This window comes from Rhinolophus ferrumequinum, chromosome 2 (assembly GCF_004115265.2).
Source record: "Rhinolophus ferrumequinum isolate MPI-CBG mRhiFer1 chromosome 2, mRhiFer1_v1.p, whole genome shotgun sequence".
NCBI lineage: Eukaryota > Metazoa > Chordata > Mammalia > Chiroptera > Rhinolophidae > Rhinolophus > Rhinolophus ferrumequinum.
The window spans coordinates 59,710,737-59,729,593 of record NC_046285.1 but is presented as its reverse complement, the minus strand read 5'-3'; the positions used below and the strand labels follow the sequence as shown (position 1 = coordinate 59,729,593).

At 40.9% G+C, this 18,857-nt stretch overlaps 1 protein-coding gene and 1 long non-coding RNA gene across 4 annotated transcripts in view; both read right to left on the bottom strand.

Annotated features, from left to right (window-relative positions):
* IGF2BP2 (insulin like growth factor 2 mRNA binding protein 2) overlaps nucleotides 1–18,857 on the bottom strand; it is a 142,293-nt gene that overhangs the window by 65,903 nt on the left and 57,533 nt on the right. The gene's annotated exons all lie outside the window — the stretch shown is intronic.
* On the bottom strand, nucleotides 12,259–13,051 carry LOC117038753 (uncharacterized). Its single transcript, XR_004425716.1, has 3 exons — nucleotides 12,991–13,051; nucleotides 12,737–12,898; nucleotides 12,259–12,449 (listed from the first exon to the last, which is right to left on the bottom strand). It is a non-coding gene; the product is annotated as an uncharacterized LOC117038753 (long non-coding RNA).

The window sequence follows — 18,857 nt, the reverse complement described above, 5'->3', positions numbered from 1 at the left end:
ATGTACGAGAGGCCAAGTCACTGCCACTCCAGCCCTTCCACGAGAGGCCTCACTCAGCACTCTCCCTCTGTACTCTAACTGTCCAATGGACCACCTCCCTGCTCTTGGTTCCCCCCACAATCCCTTCATCAAACACTATGCTTCTTCTCTATTCCTTTAGAGCCTTGACTCAATTGGCAAGAGCTGTTAGGTTAATTAGATAAGCCAATCCCTGCTAAGTTATTATTAGGTTGGTACGAAAGTAATTGTGATTTAAAAGGTTAAAAATAATTGCAAAAACTGCAATTACTTTTGCACCAATCTAATTGCTAATACCTTCCCTTCTAGGCTATGGGTTTTAACTCAGTTACGGTGTGCTTTACCACCAGAAGGGTACAAAGAGTCACTATAATGGCGGACGTCTCAAGCATCCTGGAAGACTGACAGAGGAGACAGAGTAGAGGAAAGCTGGCCTTTGGGCATTTCCCCAGATAACTGACAACTAGGTATTAAATTTTACCAATACTCACTGATGGACAGATCAACTCATTTAATGAGGTAGGTACTACTATTACACCCATTTTATAGAAAGGAAAAGAGTCACAGTGGGGTTCAATATCTTCCCAAGTCACAAAGCTAATCAGTAGCAGAAGCAGGATTCAAACCCAGGCACTCTAGACCCTGAGTCATACCCTCAACCACTAGCTCATGTAGTCCTTAAAGTGTGTGGACCCTTGGGTTCCTCAGGACACTTTCAGAGGTTCCATCAGGCTGACACTATTTTCCTAATACTACCAAAATATCATTTGACTTTTTTCACTGTGTTGATACCGGCATAGCTGGTACAAAAGCAAAGGTGGGTAAAACTGCTGGAACCTTCGCATGAATCAAAGCAATGGCACCAAACTGTACTAACAGTCACAGTGGTCTCACCATTATACATTCTCAGTAAAGGGGTCCATGATGAGCAGTAAAAATTATTAATTTAAAAAATCTTGACCCTGGAATACCGATCTTTTAAAATATTCTGTGTTGACAAAACACATAAAGCACTTCTGCACACTGAAGTAAGATGTCTCAAGGAAAGGCATGTGATTGCTTGAGTTGTAAGCTTAAACAGCCACTTTCTTCATGGAATACCACTTTTGCTTGAGACAGACTGACAGATGGCTATGGCTATTCAAAATTGGGTATCTGACATTCTTGAAAATGAATGCAGTCAGTCTATTATATTACTTCAAGAAAAACAACCCACAGTATTTGTTACTAAGGACAAAATATGACCGCTCAAGCAAAAAAAAATCAGAATTTTTGGAAACTTCTATTTACCATGATGAGCTTGCAGCTTCCCAATATTTAAAGACTTTGGGATAAGCTGGTCGTAATAGTGATGATTGTGATTTTTTTTGATACTGTATAATGCAACATGTGAACATTTGGAAGATCTAAAAAAATCCAGTGAACCAATATTTTGAAATGATCAATGTATGAGGTTACAAAATCCTGTATTAGTAAAAGATTCTAATATAACAGAATTATTAAAGTTCACTCAATTCACTCACATGATTTCAGATACTATATGGCAACTAACCTTTAAGAAACCACTAACTGTCAAGTTTTGGCATAGTATCAAAGAATATTCATAATTATTTGAAAAGACTACAAAAATACTTTTCTTTTTTCTAATTACATATCTGGGTAAGCCCGGATTTTCTTTAAATACTTTAACCAAAATCATTACATCAGGTTTAATGGAGAAGCAGATATGCAAACCTATATGCCTTCTCTCAAGCAAGTCATTAAAGAGATTTGCAAAAACAAAAATGGTAAAACGATACTCTTTTAGCACTAAGTTTTTTAGCTCTATAAATAGTTATTTTTAATAAAGTGGTATTTATATTAACATGTAATTGTTTTTTATTATTCTTAAGTCAATTAATAAATACTTTCAAACTTCCCTAGTTTTTTAACTTCAGATATGGTAAATATCAAAAGCTCTTTGGAGTCTTCAATAATGTGTCAGAGCACAAAAGGGTCCAGAGACCAAAAGTTTGAAAATCACTTCTGGACAGCATGGAATCTAGAAGAGAAGCCAAAAGAAGAAACCATGCAGCTGCATCACTTTCCAGGTAAGAGAGTACCATGACTAACCACCATGAATATCAAGGCCCCAATTTCTCACTAGGCTTTATGGCTTAAGGACAATAAGCATTAAAGACAATAGTTGGAGCTTACCTCTTCTCTCTACCCTCAAGCACCCTGTACGGCTCTGGTATTTGCTTACGTGGTTCTGCTGGGAGTGTGAGGCCTTCAAAGCTAGACTTCCAGCACTCTGCTCAGTACTTGGCACACAGAATAAAATGCAAAAAAGATCCATTCAGCTAATGAAACTGATTTACTCCCTACCATGTACCGACAGCAACCTGACTTCTCCAGTGGAAGAGCACTGGCGAGCTAAGAATAGTACAGGGGATTTTTTTTAGTGTTTCTCGGTATGTTATTCAACATATTTTCATTCACTATCAAGTCTTTTGTTGGTGGGATTGGTAGGAATCCTGAAATTGTAAAAGGAAGACCCAATCCAAGACAAACGTTCTCTGCACCCTCCCCACACTGCAAAGGCCCTCCCTGTGCATATGCCGGCCTCTCTCTGGGATACCAGTGACACGAGCTCTCTAAAACCAACAAAAAAAAGTTTCTTCAAATGATTTGAAGAAAAAATTTTAATAAAATGAAGAGCATATAAAGCCAATTATAAAACCACTGCTGTTTGAACTGCTACACAATCAGGGACTTCATAACTCAATTAGAGAACAAGCTTTCCCCCAAAAGTTAATGTAAGCCTGTGTGAGAATGAAGGATGTTGACTCAGATAATCCCCTGTGAGCATTACAGACAATACAATGTGTATAAGTTACGAAAAATTTTCACATAGCTCAGGATGTTACAGCTTCTTTCTGGAATGCTGCTACTGTCCTGTTAATGCCAGCCCTCCCTGCCCCCCACTCTTTTCACACACTGTTCTCTTATCCTGTTGTTCATCCTGCCTCTTCCCCACCTTCTGCCTTTCCTTCTACTACACCTTGTTCTGCATCTTCCCCCCTCTACTCACCCAGAAACTGAGGGAGGATTAATAAAGGCATAAATTAAGGGAGGACTGATAGGCATAAGACATTCACAATCTCCTCAGGCACTGCCAAAGCATGTGATCTTATTTCCTTACCTCTACAGAGTACGAGTCTTAGAAATCACCTATTCTCATTCCCTCACTTTACAAGAGAGGAAACTGAGAAAAATAATATTAAGTGACTGAAATGCATGCTTCCTCAATTCATTTATGTTTTAGGAGAACAGATGGGCGCCCATAGGTAAATGGGGGAAAGAAACGAAGAATGGTTAAGAAGAGTGTCACCTACTGAACACCATTTATTGAGCATCTACTATATGCAGGTACCAGAAGCCCTGTGTTAGCACAGGCAGACAGAGAAAGCCCCAACTGTGTATTAAAAATTTAACAGGTATTAAACCAGAGCAAAAAGAAAGGAAAGAAGAAAGAAATGCAAACAGCAAAAAAGGAAAGCAAAATACAGTAGTCTAGGAAAATTAAAAACCAAGCAAGGCTTTCTATGAATGGAACAGGAAGGAAATGGAAGAAAACATCACACATGTATTCTGATTAAAGAAAAAAACAAAAACGTAATCTCATTGCAAGCAAACCTAGGTAAACACTAAACAATTTATTAACACTGCAACTGAAGGATTTGTTTAGAAAGACTGTGTACATTTATTACTAAGAAAGGATTTCTGGTGACAATTTGAAAGACCCACAACAATAATATTCAAGTATTTTTCAGAAAACTCGTTTACCCCCTCACTTCGCCACAAGAGGGCGCACACTTCCTTATTAATATAGTAAACAAGGGAAACCCTCTCAAATTCCTGTAGCAGCTGCTACCTCTGCTGGGTACCTCCCTCCCCATCCCAATCCCCGAGCCTCAGGGGTAATGAGCATCTGCACACAGTCATGGAGGTTAATCCCCACTCACATACATTATCTCCTGTAATTCTAACAATAGCTCTGTGAGAGTGGGTACAGTGAGAACTATCAACTCCATGTTAAAGGTGAGAAATCATTCTCAGTGGTGAAGTCACTTGCCTAAGGGAAGGGAGATGATAATATTAGATCCCAAACCGGAACTAGTATCTTCTGATTCCCAAACCCCCCATACATCTTCCTTATGTCCCTATAAGAGCAAAATCAAAACCCACACTGCAATCACTCACTACCTCTATCCATCCATCCTACTTTTTCGGAGCAAAGAATCGCACATACACTGAGCAGATCAGGCTTTTGCTCGCCTTTGCAGTATTAAAGCTCTTTTTAAAAAAGTATGTGTTAACACCTGGCAATTATTTTTAGGGGTTTCCAATAAGGTGTGGAGTGTGCCGACTCTTGTCTACAGTATTCTACAGCAGCATTAACGTGGATCGGAATAATACGGAGTGTTGCTTAAAAAAGGGAAAGTAACTGTAAACTCAAATTTCTTTGGACAGATCTTAGGAGATTCAGGCTAAAGCATACCTCCAAAGGCTTCTCTTATGAGAGACTATTGCACAGTGAGTAAGGATTTGAACTTGGCAGCCAGACTACATGAGCTCAAGTCCAGGTTTTGCCACTTACCGTGGGACTTTTGCCAATTGCTCAAGTCCAGTGTGTCTCAGTTTCCCTCTGCAGAATGGAGAGAAGAGCAGCTCCTACCTCACAGTGTAATAGAGAAGATATAGTCATGACATGAAAGAGCACGTACACAGTAAGCTCTCAAAACAACAGTCCTTATTCTAAAAGGACAGAGAGAATGATTATAGTAATTATTAAATAAAACATTAATTTCACATGCTTTGTCCCAGAACTGCATTTTATGACAATACGTACCCTTGAAAATACATTTAAATCCCTTAAGAATCTACATGCACAGCAAATTATATCTATCTTAAAGAATTGAGCATAAAATGTCAATTGTTAAGGAGTATATAGTGCTCATATCTTTGCTTTGATGACATTGTTTGTCATATCTACGGTTAATCTGATGCCAAGTCCTTAGTCAGGAAAGGAAAGCTAAATTACAGTTCCTCTGGGAGAAGATAAGCTTTCCAGGGCCGAGGGGAAAGCTCGCTGTGCTGGATCCAGGTTGTAGTCCCAGCTCTGCCACTAACCAGCGTCCTCCTAATTTCACATCCATGGCTCCTAAATCTCTCTAAAGCTTTACCTTTTCCTCCTCATTTCTACCACCATGGTCACAATTCATATCCTTATCATTAGGGACTCCTAACTGCTATAGAAGTGAGGCTTATTAAGTTTGGTGAATGAGTGAATACATAGGGGTGTCACTGTTCCCTAAAGAAGAAGGCTGCAAAGACGGGGGCGGGGGGCAGGTTGTGGAAGAATTGTTTTACACTATGTTCCGCAAAGCCCCGGCTCAGCTCTGACGTGGCAGAATGCTAGGTCATTCCTGTGAGTTTGAGGGGTAAGACTCTCCGCTCCCCCTCAGCATGTTTTCTCAGTGGCAGGGGCACAAGCCCCACCGGAGACCCCAGATCACCTTTTTCAGTCCTGTTCAGTGGGCCCCATCGAATTCACCAGATCATTAAGGCTGGCTGCACCTGCACCTGGTGGAAGCCGCTCTGGCACCACTAGGTCTAGGGTGGCACTGGGCCTAGCCTCACTAGGGGTCACGTGGCCTCAGTGGTGGGGTGGCCCACTCTTTCACAGGTCTGAGCGCCTTCCAGCTCCTTCCAAGGGCCCCAGTAGACATCTGATCCCTTCCCAGTCCAAACATCACTCCTTTGAAGACGGTCCTCTAAGTTCTTGTTTAGTTCGGACATTTCCCTTGCATGAGTCCTGTGGGGAGGACATAATGCTGCGGCTACACCCCAATGAAAGGTGCATACCTTTGACAGCTTTCACCTCAGATTCTATTTGATGTCCGCATGGGCTCTGGTGCCCCTCCTGGAGACCCGATTCACTCACGCCATATGCGCAAGATCACTCTCTACCCAGGCAATGGCATTGTCTTACTGGATGAAGGAACGCATTGCCTCCTCGGCTCTCTCAGGAACGATGCCACTTGCTTACTCAATGGAGCTGTTAATTTTATATTAAGAAGATACCTCTGTGTCTTGTTCACAACTGGATTATCCCAGGAGGGAGCACCAAGAGGGAAGAATCAGTCACCTTCTGATGGCAGAGTTAATCAGCTAAACTCTTCCAGTTTCAATGTAGGCTTCATGGACAGTCTGAAAGGTTGGACTGGACACTGGGGACGTGCCTGAGTTTGGCTTCTACAAGATTGTAACAAGACTCTTCCTTTTGACCCTGACATGCAGAACTGTGCAACCAGAACTGGGTGGCAAATCCATGCTAGGAGGGGCCATGATCTCAGCCATCAAAATTAGAACTGGAAAAGGCCTCCCCAAGTGTAGGCAGGATAGCTCAGTCATAAATACTTCCTACATAGGGCTTTTCATACTTCTCTGGGGATTCTAATTCACAAGCCAACAAGTCTCTCCATGAAAACAGCTTTACTTGATGTTTAACATTAATTTTTATTTCTTTTTATATACTGCTTTGATCAGTTTTAAATACATTTTCTCTTTCTATGATGTTTACATCCTTCACATTCCTAGGGACTGTTATCACATCCCCTTTAATCATCCCTTGGCCAAGCTATACATATTTCGCTCCTTTCATCTCTCCTATGTCCTTCCTTCCAGCAGCGTTGGCTCCCCTTTAAATCCCTCCTAATCTGTCGACATCTTTCTGGAACTGACGCACACCCTCCCTTAATAAACATTCTAGTTACTCCTTGTTTGCTAAGAATTCTCCAAAGATTTCTCCAGTAAAAAGAATACTGGACCAGGAATCAGAAGTGGTAGCTCTAGTCTGGCTCTGCTCCAAGCCTCAGTTGTCCCTTCTATAAAATGGGAGGGATACCTCTTCTGATGATCAAGAGAACATACAAAATAACTTTGCAGATTATAAAGTACTGTGCGTGAAGAATATGTACATATATTATATCATCTTAAAAGCATAAACAAAGAAAGATAAGATTGGAAACAAGTTTGTCAAATAATAGTTAAATCTGGTGGTGGCATTAGGAGTAATGGTTACATTATTCTATGTATTTGGTGTTTTTTATTTCAATTTAAGGAATTATTCATTTATACACTCACTAAAAGTTATTTACTGAACCCTCTACTAGATGTAAGACTGGATGATATGGGAGAACATAAAACAAGGAATTCAAGAAGTTCTCATTATCATCCCAAGTTCTTCAGGACTCACTGCTTGGTTTGGATCACAGAATACCAGAAAGCTGTTGCTGCTATACCTTTAAAAAATCTTTTTATTACAGTATAGTTGACATATAACTGCTATACCTTTGATTATGCTTTGTTATACCATTAGGGCAATTTTTTAAATTATTTCTTTAGAATAGATAAGAAACAGAATTACTAAGTCAAAGGGTGTGCCATATTTTAGCCTCAAATTTCCAAAGTTTCCCAGAAAGGGTGTGCGAATTTATACCCTAATCACCAAGTGTCTCTTACCACACCATTGCCAACATTGGTTATTATTTTTCCCCCATCTAAAAGATTGCTTTTGGCAATCATAAACAAAAACATAAGAAAATCTAAAATAAATTCATTTCTACCAACCCGAAACATCCCCACTTGGTACCTATCATTTGATGTCACCTTATGATAGCTAAGTGTTCAACAGAATCTTTGAATGTCTATTACTTTCCAGGCAATCTACTAGGGTTAAGCCATGAAAATGAAATAGACTCAGACCCTGCCCTCCAAAGGCTCATAATCCAGTACAAAAGAGAAACACTACTATTTATGAACACTGTGGGAGGTGCTACTTCTTTGAGAAGCACAGGTAAAGTACAAAAGCAACACAAGAGGAAGCCAGGAGAGCAGTCAGAGAGGCTTCAAGAAAGTAGTAACATCTGAGTTGCGTTTTGAACAATGAGCAGATCTTGACCAGAGAAGGTAGAACAAGGAAGACGTAATCCAGGCACAGGAAACAGTTGCTGGTCTTTGCAACTGCTGTAATCCTCTCCCAGGAAATGTTTTAGCACAAGTTTTAGCAATCCAGATTTAAGGCTCGTGGGTAGTTTGTTTTCATCTCTCTTTATCATTTGCAGTTGCATTTCTGTCCATAAAAAAAGCAATCAGCAAATCTTCCTGCTACTTCATCCAAAAACTTAGGGTGCAAGACTACCCCCTTCTTCCTTCACGGGGGATGACGGTGTTTCACAAAAACGGGTACGAAGCCATTTTGCTGAATACAAACTTTAAAAATTAGATTGTTGACCTTTAAGAGGATCTTTAAGAATTAAAGAATCCTTAAATAGTTTTTCAACTATTTGAGAAGGTGGGAGGTGGGAGGTTACCTAAATGAGATGAATGGCTTTCCCTTCCACTGTTAAAAGAACAAATCAATTGGAGTTACACAAAATCTAGTTTAAAACTAGTATAGGATTTTATTAATGGTATCCGATCATTTTCAAATAGAAACATCCTTAAAAGTTGCCCTTTTACGTGTTCTCACGTTATTAGTGGCAGATATAAATACCCATGTCTGAGATTTAACTGTTTTGTAAAAGTCTTGCAGAATATGGTTTTCAGTAGCATTCTTAAAAAAAAAAAAAAAAAAAAAAAGGTGTGTGTGCGTGCTTGCGTGTGCGTGTGCGTGTGTGTGTGTGTGTGTGTGTGTGTTGGGAGGGTGGGAGGGAACAACTGCAACTATACTAGGTTAAAAGCCTCTAACTTATTCCAGAATTTTTAAAGCCAAAAAACACCTCTCCAGGTCACTAATCCTCTGGTGTTTAAATTGCAAAGGATTTAAATAGAACTGGCAGAAAATCACATGCAAAAGGGCCTCTGGTCTTTTATAAATTAGAAAATGGCTTTTGAATTACTTTGTCAATTATGTTCTTTTAAATGTAAGCCCTTCAAATTGTGCCCTAAGGCTCTCAAATGTCTTCCTAAAGGCTTTGTTATCAAAAGGCAAACAGATCCTCCCTGAATGGAAAGGACAGGATGGCTTTCTCCTGGCTCCCTAGGAATCACCACCACCTGCTGGAAAGCAGCTGAGCTTGGCCAGGAGCAGACACTTACCATCGCCGATGCTGCACCCATGATGGGGACAGCCAGGGAGCACGAGGAGCTATGACCCATAAGCAATGGATAAGCAACCACATGGAGCTATGGTTTCCGTCCAGCCCCACAATGCAGCCTAGATACCAGCTGAGGCTCCCGGCCATCTGCCATCTAGCCCACAATTCACAGGTCATGCATGTGTTCAGATATGGAAAATGATCAGTTATTCCATCTATTAAAAATAAAGATACCACCAGATTTTATCGCTTTGGTTTTTTCCTATTTTTCTTCATTGCCCTCCCCTGCCACAATTGTCAAACAGCAAAGGGGATCCGCAGAGAGACAGACAATCACATATGCCCAGACAATTTTTACTGGGCTTGAAAAATGTATCTCTTGGTTTGTTTGTAAACTTAGAAGAATAGATGTCACACAAGGTGAAAAATAAAACATTTGCCTGTTCATACATTCACTCATTCATCAAGCCCCTACTACGTGCCAGACATTGTGCTGGGCTGAGAATGCTGAAATAAATGATACACAGTTCCTGTTGTCAAAATGATCAGTCTAGTAAGACCGACCGACACCATTTTCTCCTTTGTATTCAATTTCTATTTGCTGGGTTTCTGACAGGACTAGACTATTTATTATACTCATCTGATAATATGTTCATTATCAGATTTATTCACCTACCAACCTTATAAGCACAGTTATTTGGAGTCTCTTTTTTACAGTTTCATACTATTAAAAGCAGTAGTTAAAATCAAATGTCCATTCTGTGTCAAACTAACTCATTTTCAGTCTACTATCAAGCACAATCCGTGGAGCTAGGTTTTATTTATCATTTCTTCACAGGTGAAAAGACCAAGCTCAGAACTATACGTGATCTGCCTAAAGTCTTACGCCTCAGAAGAGGTAGAGCCAGGATGTAAACTTGGGTCTGCCAGACCAGAATTTATGATCTTAACTACCAAGACTTGTGGCCTCTGCTTACTCAAGGGACTTTCAAGATTAGTTGCAAATGGAAAGAATTTTAGAATATTTTCTAAGGAATTGTTCTACCAAAGGCACAGGGGCAAAATACTCCAGCAGCCAGTCAGAGAGGTAAGTTCAGAAAGTTACTGGTTTGCAAATGCCTTCCCAGTCCACTGGTGATTTTATAAATCCATCAGTAACACATGGGAATATCCTGCTGCCAGCAGAAGTACAATTTTGAAGCTACGGGTTATAAAATTTTATTTTTTATTAAACTTCTTAAATCCCAAGAGTCTTGCCTTTTAGACTCGGCTTTCTTTCTTTCCTATTCAGGACCTGTAGACTAACGTGTTTGATAAACATACAATGAAATATTGATACCAAAAGTGAGCCGCACCTGTACCCTGAATAACTGCTATTTGTCATTGTCAGAAAACCTGGGATTCACCCTGAACAGAACTGTAGGCCCCATGGGATTCCAGATAAGGTGGACTCATAAGCTAGATCAGAAAGCCATGGGAAGGATGATGAGAACTGGTCATTACGATTACAAAATAACAAGAGTCAGGATCGGCTTCATGGGCATGGAGACCCGTATAGTCACACAGGGCCCTGCACTCAGAAGGGTCCTGCACTTGTTTTATTAGTTTCCTGTCACTATGTAGGAATTCTTAATAATTCCGTCTCTGAATCTGTGTTTTGTGACTGAAGTCCAGTGGAGCATTGGAGCATGTGTGTGAGCAGAGGAGCCAGGTGCAATGTGCATGTTGCCATTCCTTGTCGCTCTATTTGCAAAGAGCATTCAAGATGCCCTAGGAGCACTGAATTCTGGGGACCCATCATGTGTAGGATGTTGGCAAGACTATCAGCCCAAGTACAAGGTAAGCATGTGATGTCTACGACTGAATAAATGGAGATGCAGCCCCAAGAAGGCATGCTTTCCACTGCAACCAGAACCTGCTTTGAATGTTACAGGCAATGGCATGCTACGAAACATGGACAGCGTGGCCTTCCTTACTCGTGGTACTTCCCTACGTTAGCCAAGCAGTTACACTGAAAGTGACGACGTCAAAGGACAGGCAAAGATAGTTCCTTATCCATTAATCCTTACTCTCAGTAAGCTGACAGAATATTGGTAGAAAGTGCACATATTAAGTGAAATAAAAACAGCTGTGTTAGTTTGGTGCAGCACTGTTCTGGTAAGAACAATGTATGATGTACAAAATGAAAATTGTGTAATTCTGGTGACTTTGCATATGAACTATTAGGTTGGCGCAAAAGTAACTGCAGTTTTTGCAATTATTTTTAACCTTTTAAACCTCAATTACTTTCGCACCAACCTAATAAATGCTCTTACATTTGCATTTTAAACTAGTATTATACAACATAAAGATGAACAGTAAAATTCATAGCAATAATTAAATTTTTTAAATTTTTCTTTACTTAGAATGACATTACGTAGCAAATAAAAAAAAACATTATGTCAAAGAATACTTTATATTTTACTACCTTTAACAACACTTTTTCCCAGGTTTTTTTTTTTTTTTTTGAACATGTGACCCCACATTTTCATTCTGCATTTGGCCTCACAAATTATGTAGCCGCTTTGACCACAGACAGTAACAGGTGAAAGAATTGAATTATGATCAATTCATTGCTTGCTTCTAATCAAACTTCAAACCAGGAGGTGAAAGACTAGATAATTCAATAGTAAAGCAAGAAAATATTACTGCTTAGAATTCCAACTTTGGTGAAATCAACTAATCAATACACACCCAACCTTCTTCCACCATGTGCAACCACCAAGGTAAACACAGCAAACCAAGCATATTCAGCCTGAAATGGACAAAAGAGGTTTTTCCATGAAATCAGCCACCAATACTTCTCCCAGTGTCCACGGCGGTGCCTCAGGTTTCCCTGGGAGGAAAGAACATGCAAATAGGACAAGTGGTATAACTGATACATTTTCAGTGCAAATCTCTGTGTGACACAAGCAACGTCAGACTTCGGCCATGACGTATTGCGTATGTGCATCTGTCATATTTGGCACTTTAGAGGAAAGAGACAACTCCTATGTTTGACGGATGTTTTAAGATTTCATAAGCACAAGCACTTTCATATACAGTCTTATTTTATTCCTACCACAGCCACATGAGGGACGTGGGCAAAGCAGTTTTTAATAAAATTTTTATTGTCAGTATTCCATTGATAACAGTAATGATGCTTTTAATGTCGTTGACCTCCGTCGTAGTTACATGGGTATCTACTTTAGATTCATTTATTAAACTCCATATATGTGTTGTATGTACTTTTGTGTATGGTATAGTCTGCAACAGAAAGGACAAAAGGTAGTAAATGTTCACTGTAGGAAATTTAAAAAGGTTCAAATCTCCCATAATCACAAAGGAAACCATTAACAACTGGATGCTTTCCCTTCTTTGTTATTATAAAATTGAAATCATGCTTTCTGTAATGTTTTGTCTCTTTTTCTTCAATATATTTTCATACATTAAAAACTCAACTAGTATTTCTTAACAAAGATAAACCTGAGTGTCTCTAACCCATTCCCTATTGCTGGATATTTAGGTTGTTTCTAATTTATTTCCACAATTACCAGAGGGCACTTATCTCTCTTTCACAGAAAAGGAACAGCGTATGGAGGGTGACGCCCTGAGTTGCTGAGTTGCAGGACCAGGAGAGGCTGCAGCTCGCTGGGTGTGGAGGCTCATTGCTCTCCATAGGTTGCTCTGCATTTCCTCTGATCACAAGGGTTTAACTTGACAAATCAAAGGGAAAAATACAGAAGGACAATCACCCCTAACCCTTTCCCATAAACTCTCTTTCCCCTTAAAAAGCGTTACAACCCACCAAGTTGAGGTGTGAGAAGGGAACCATCGCTGTCCCGCTGAGGTGTACTGCTGGGCCCGGGTACTGGGGAGGCCAGCAAGCGAGAACAAACTTCTCAAAGGTACAAAGGTTGCGGGGTTCGAGAGGTAGGGAGGTTCTATAAATATTTACTGAACAAAACTCTGCCTGTTAACTGGTGACAGAGCAAGGTGTGGTTTTCCTTCCCACCCCCGGAGACCGGTTGGGAAAGCTGGTGTGACAAACCAGTGGGAAATGCTGCCCAGACAACAGGGAACCAAGAGACGCAAGAATGCCTAACATGATTCAGGAAATGAAATGAGCCCAACCATCTTCTGTCTGTCCTCTCTCCTGATCCCCCACAACTCCCACCCCTAGTCACTGAGACCGGAAACCATAGAGGAGAAGATACTCATAAACAGAACACTGGCCACAAAAATGAGAGGCTAGAGAGCTGGCCAAACAAATAGCTCTGGTCGCAGTACACAGTTCAGCTGTTTCCCAACAGGTTGAAATATTACTGGCACCATTTCATACTGCAAAAGCCACTGGGTGGCAATTAAAATCTTGAGCTATGGGGAGGCTGTACATTAAAAAAAAAAGTCCTAGCCTACTTCTGGGTTGGTGGGTGGTCTGAAAGTTCTCTTGTTGGTCAATCCATGTTCATTCCTTTATATTCCTTGCTAACTGAAGTAGCCACGAACCTACATTTGGGAAGATGACCTTCCTTCAGGTAGAACCACAACTAAACCACTCCAGACTTAAAAGAACTGATCCTATCATCTAAGGACCCCAGAGACAGTGATTCCAACACCTACTGGAAAACTCAAATATGTTAAGCTGCAGTTTACTGGGAAATCCATGCCCACCCCTAGTCAATTCTAATGTAATCCCTGATTCTAAAAAATGAACCCATGCTTCATATAACTTGAAATATAGTCTATGTGGCATGACAAACTTTCTTGGGGACTTCCTGAGTCGGTGGGGGACATTCAAAGTTGGAAATTATCCTCCGGAGCTGCTAAAGCCACAGTGCACCTGACTGCTCAGGGCAACTGTGGACATAAAACCTGCTGGGCCCAAACATCAGTGTTGCCAAGGGCAGGTACTCCCAAGGGCAGGTACTCCCAAAGGCAGGTACTCCCAAGGGAAGGCACTGCTCACCCGTGGAGCTGATTCTCACACAGGCAACTCCATGTCCTGCCAGTAACAGGAGGGATTGATCTGCTCGATGATGAGTCATTCTTTTCCTGAGCCACACTGGGGAGGCCAGCTGGGGGACCATAATTTAGCAGGGCTAATCTCTCTAACACTGGAACCCGAGCTCAAACTGAATGTCTCTTTCTTCTGGATCAAAAAAGCTGACTTGCACAAACATGGGTAATGAGGCTTAATTTGAGTTATAAGCTTTGTGGGCCTCTGTGAAGAAGACAGTATATGGGGGTAGAGCAGAAGTGGAGATAAAGCCAAGAAGCATATGTCATATTATGCTAGAAAGACACCTATTTATAACTTTTATTTAAATGACAGGTTCTTGAGCTAGGGATTCCTGTAGAAATTACCTGAAATACTTTATGGAAGAGAAAATATTCTAACGTTTGGAAGCAGGACCAGAAAAGGCTCTCTTTGATGCTTTAAGTTGAAAAGTTATGCCTGAGTGTAGGCTTTTTCATTCCTGGCCTGCCTTCTTTTATAAGTGTGATTGGGCAAAAAAACAAAATCAAAAATAAACAAAAGCAAAAACCAGGTAAAACAAAGAAGTCAGTCAGACACCTAGAAAACAACAAAATGAACAATTTCCAAATCACTAAGAGCCGAGGATAATTATCTAGTTATGTATCAATGGTAGTACCATGTTTTAACTTTCTAGTATCCTCATTCTTCCAAAGTGAATTACCCACCTACTTAATAGTTTCTAACCTTTTACCAACTACCTAACTTCTTTTACTGCTTTGAAGAAATTTAGATTTTAAGATGTTAACATATTTAAAAGCTCTGAAAACTAGTAACCCACCGACAACACTTCTCCTCACTATCCTTATGTTTTGGTACAGTCACCACCCCTGAGCTCAGGTGTTTGGTATCTATGGCCTAGGGGCTCTGTTCTTACAGGATTTAAATATATATATATATATGTGGACAATGACTACTTTAATTTCTTTAATAGGTTGGAGTGTCCCAAAGGGGATTATAAAAGTTCCCTTCCTATCACTTTTTTAGGGGATCCTATTCAGCCTGTCCTCAGCAGCAGCAAAAAAGCAGAGAAATGAACAATGGGTTGGCATAACAGACACACCGTTAGATATATGAAGTTTACTGCCTGCTCGGTGTGTCAGTAAACAAGTACTGTTGTCCCCTAACACCAGAAGCAGCAACTGGCAAATAGAAAAATATGCCACAAAGCCTGCTGCTGTTACTATTGTGGTAAGTCAAACAGCAACCTTTTCAAATAACCATTCATTTATCCCTCAATAATAGGTTATATAGAAGCTCTCCTTCAAGTTACAGAATGTGTTGTATTTCTAAAAATTCCCAACCAGAAAATTGTAGACCAGAAGTAGAAACTGGTAAAGCATAATACGTAACAATCATCAGAGGCTCAATTGCCCAACTCTTGATTTAGAATAGACCACTTTCACCTTCACCCCAACCTCCCCCACAGCCTGCACTGTGGCAACCTGTTCCAGAAGGTCTGGCTGGCCCTACCTAATTAAAAAACCAGCCTGATTAGTTCCATTTTGTAATACTTGTTCCTCAAGTTCTTGGCACAAAGAACTCCGTCACTGATAACCTCAGAAATTCCGTAAGATCCTTTTTCCTCTCTCCAGCCATTAAAGTTATTTTAAAAGATGTACAGTAATTTAAGAACTTCTCCGTTTCCTGCTTGATTGTATTGAGAATGGTAATGTAACCTAAACGTGTACATGCCAAGGCTGTGTTGTAAAGGGTAATTACCTGCTGGTTTATTTATTAGACTCTTGTCCTTAAAAATAAATGCCAGGAGGGAACAAAACCAAGAAGTTGGGGTCATCACTCAAAAATTCAATTCACTTAGTGATATTAAAATGCATAATCAATTACTGATTAGACACTAATGATTATAATGAACGCTGGAGTCTATAGTTCAAACACAAGCAATTAGGGGTGATATAAGAAGTGTAAACAATTAGCAAATGGGCTAATTGCTGTTATAAATGGAGACTGGCCCCTATTTCTCACACAGACTCTGTGATGGTCTACCCTCAAATCTATGGTAACTCCCGTGCCACTTCCTCCTAGGTGCATATTGAAAAGCTTTGAAAACTAGTAATATTCTAAATACAGTGTATCTTTTATGCCATCACTTCTTCTTCTGGGTAATTTTGAGAAAAACCTTCAAGTTGTTTTACTAACCAGTGTGGAAAAAAAACAGGGCTTACAACTGGACTTGGAATTAGCCAGGGTATGATCTCTCACTGAAAGGCAAAGGCGCTATTACAATTAGCAAACTTGCAGTGTGTTAAAAGGCCCCTGACACCATCCCAAGAACATGAATTAGCTTGGCTCAGGTAGGAAAGAGCCTGTTCCTGAAATAAATCAGGCAAGCACACATCTTTAACAAAATTAAGGGGATCTGGTCAAGATGACAGAGTAGGTAAGCACTGTGCTTACCTCCTCCCATCAAAATTACAACTAAACTACACAATAACCATCACTGACTATCACCCGAAGTCAAGCTAAACAGAAGTCCTACAACTAAGGACATAGAGAAGAAGCCACCTGGAGACTGGCAGGAGGGGCGGGGATGTGGAACGGGCTAGTCCCACACACGCAGGTGACCATTAAAAATCAGGCAGGATATCTTGGCTGCGGAGGGGTCCCAAACTCACACCAGGCTCTGCAGCCCAGGGTTTCCGTGCCAGGGAGAGAAGTCACCATAACTTCTGACTGTGAAAACCAGTGGAGATTGTGGCTGAGTGAGACGAGGGCAGCTGCAGTCCCAGGTAGACCTCTTAAAGGACCTGAGCATGGACTTACTTGCTGACAGACTCACTGGCTCTGAGCTCCAGTGCTGGGGCAACAGCTAGAAAGGCACCCGGGACGTACAGAGAGGAACTGAGTTGTCTGGCTTCAGGGCAAGTGCTAGAGGGGCAGCTTCCTCCCAGATGAAGGAGCTGGAGGAATTCATTATTTCTTTTTGAGCCCTCCCCCTTCCCAGTGTGCAGATGCAGGCAGCTGCCACATCTGAGTCTCCATCAACCAGGTTAATACCCTTTGTTTACCCTGATTCCCTGAGACCCCACCCCATCCACCTTTTGGGCCCACCCAAGCCATTTCTAGTGACTTTTCTATACAAATGATCTGCATTGGCACATACTGTGGACTTTCTTAAAATTTATCAAAGGTTCACAAAACTCAAACAAACAGTATATTCCATACCTCTGGTTGAGCAGCCCTACTGGCACTAGTGACAGTCAGCCTTGATTCGCAGCTTGGCCTCTGGAGGTACCTCCAAGGCCAGCACAAGTGGCGGCCATCTGTGGATTGCTTTTTAGCTCATGCCAGGTGGTCCCAGGCAGGGCACAGGCTGTAGCTGAACTTGACCTGTGGTGGGGCTCCTTCCAGGAGGTCCTGGGGCTGGCATGTCCAGTGGCCAGCTTCAGACCCAACCAGAGCAATATCAGGCTGCCTCCAGGGACGACACAACCAAAGCGCACAGTGGGCAGGCACCAGAGCCCTGCTAAAGCAAACCCTGCTCTGTAGGGTCAGCCCCAGCACAGCAGTTCCTGCACTGTAGTCAAGGCCAGACCTCACATCCTTACAATAGGAGGGCAGACAAATCCCTCCCACTGATGTGCATACCACAACCAAGGTTTAACTACAACAGAAGGGCATATACAACACACACAAGAAACACACCTGGTGTATCTGGCCCAGGTGACCAGGAAGACTGCACCACTGAGCCTCACAGCACACATACTACATAAGGCCACTCTACTAAGACGTAGGAACCCAACATAATACACAGAAACAAACATAGGGAGCCAACCAAAATGAGGAGACAAAGAAACATGTCCCAAATAAAAAAACAGAACAAGGTTCCAGAAAAAGAACAAAATGGAGACAAGCAATCTACCAGATGCAGAGTTCAAAACACTGGTTATAAGGATTCTCAATGATCTCAGGAAGAACTTCAACAAAGAGATGGGAAACATAAAAATGGAAATAGAAAACATAAAAAAGAACCTGTAAGAAAAAGAATACAATAACTGAAATGAAAAAGTACATTAAAAGGAATCAACAGTAAATTAGATGAAGCAGAGGATAGAATTAGCTATTTAAAAGAAAAGGAAGCATAAAACACCCAATCAGACCAGAAAAAAAGGAAAAAGAATCCAAAAACAATGAGGATAGTTTAAGTGGTAACTGCGACAACATCAAGTGTACCAGCATTCGCATCATAGGGGTACCAGAAGGAGAAGAGAGAGTACGAATTAAAAACCTATTTGAAGAAATAATGACTAAAAACTTCCTAACCTGGTAAAGGAAGTAAATATACAAGCCCAGGAAGTACATAGAGCCCCAAACAAGCTGAACCCAAACAGGCCCACACCAAGATACATCATAATTAAAATGCCAAAGGTTAAAGACAAAGAATCTTAGAAGCAGCAAAAGAAAAGAAATTAGTTACCTACAAGGGAGCTCCCATATGACAATTAGCTGATTCCTCAACAGAAAGTTTGCAGGTCACAAGGGATTGGCAGGAAATATTCAAAGTAATGAAAAGCAAGGACCTACAACCAAGATTATTCTACCCAGCAAAGCTATCATTTAGAATTGAAGGACAGATAAAAAGTTTCTCAGACAAGAAAAAGCTATAAGGAGTTCAC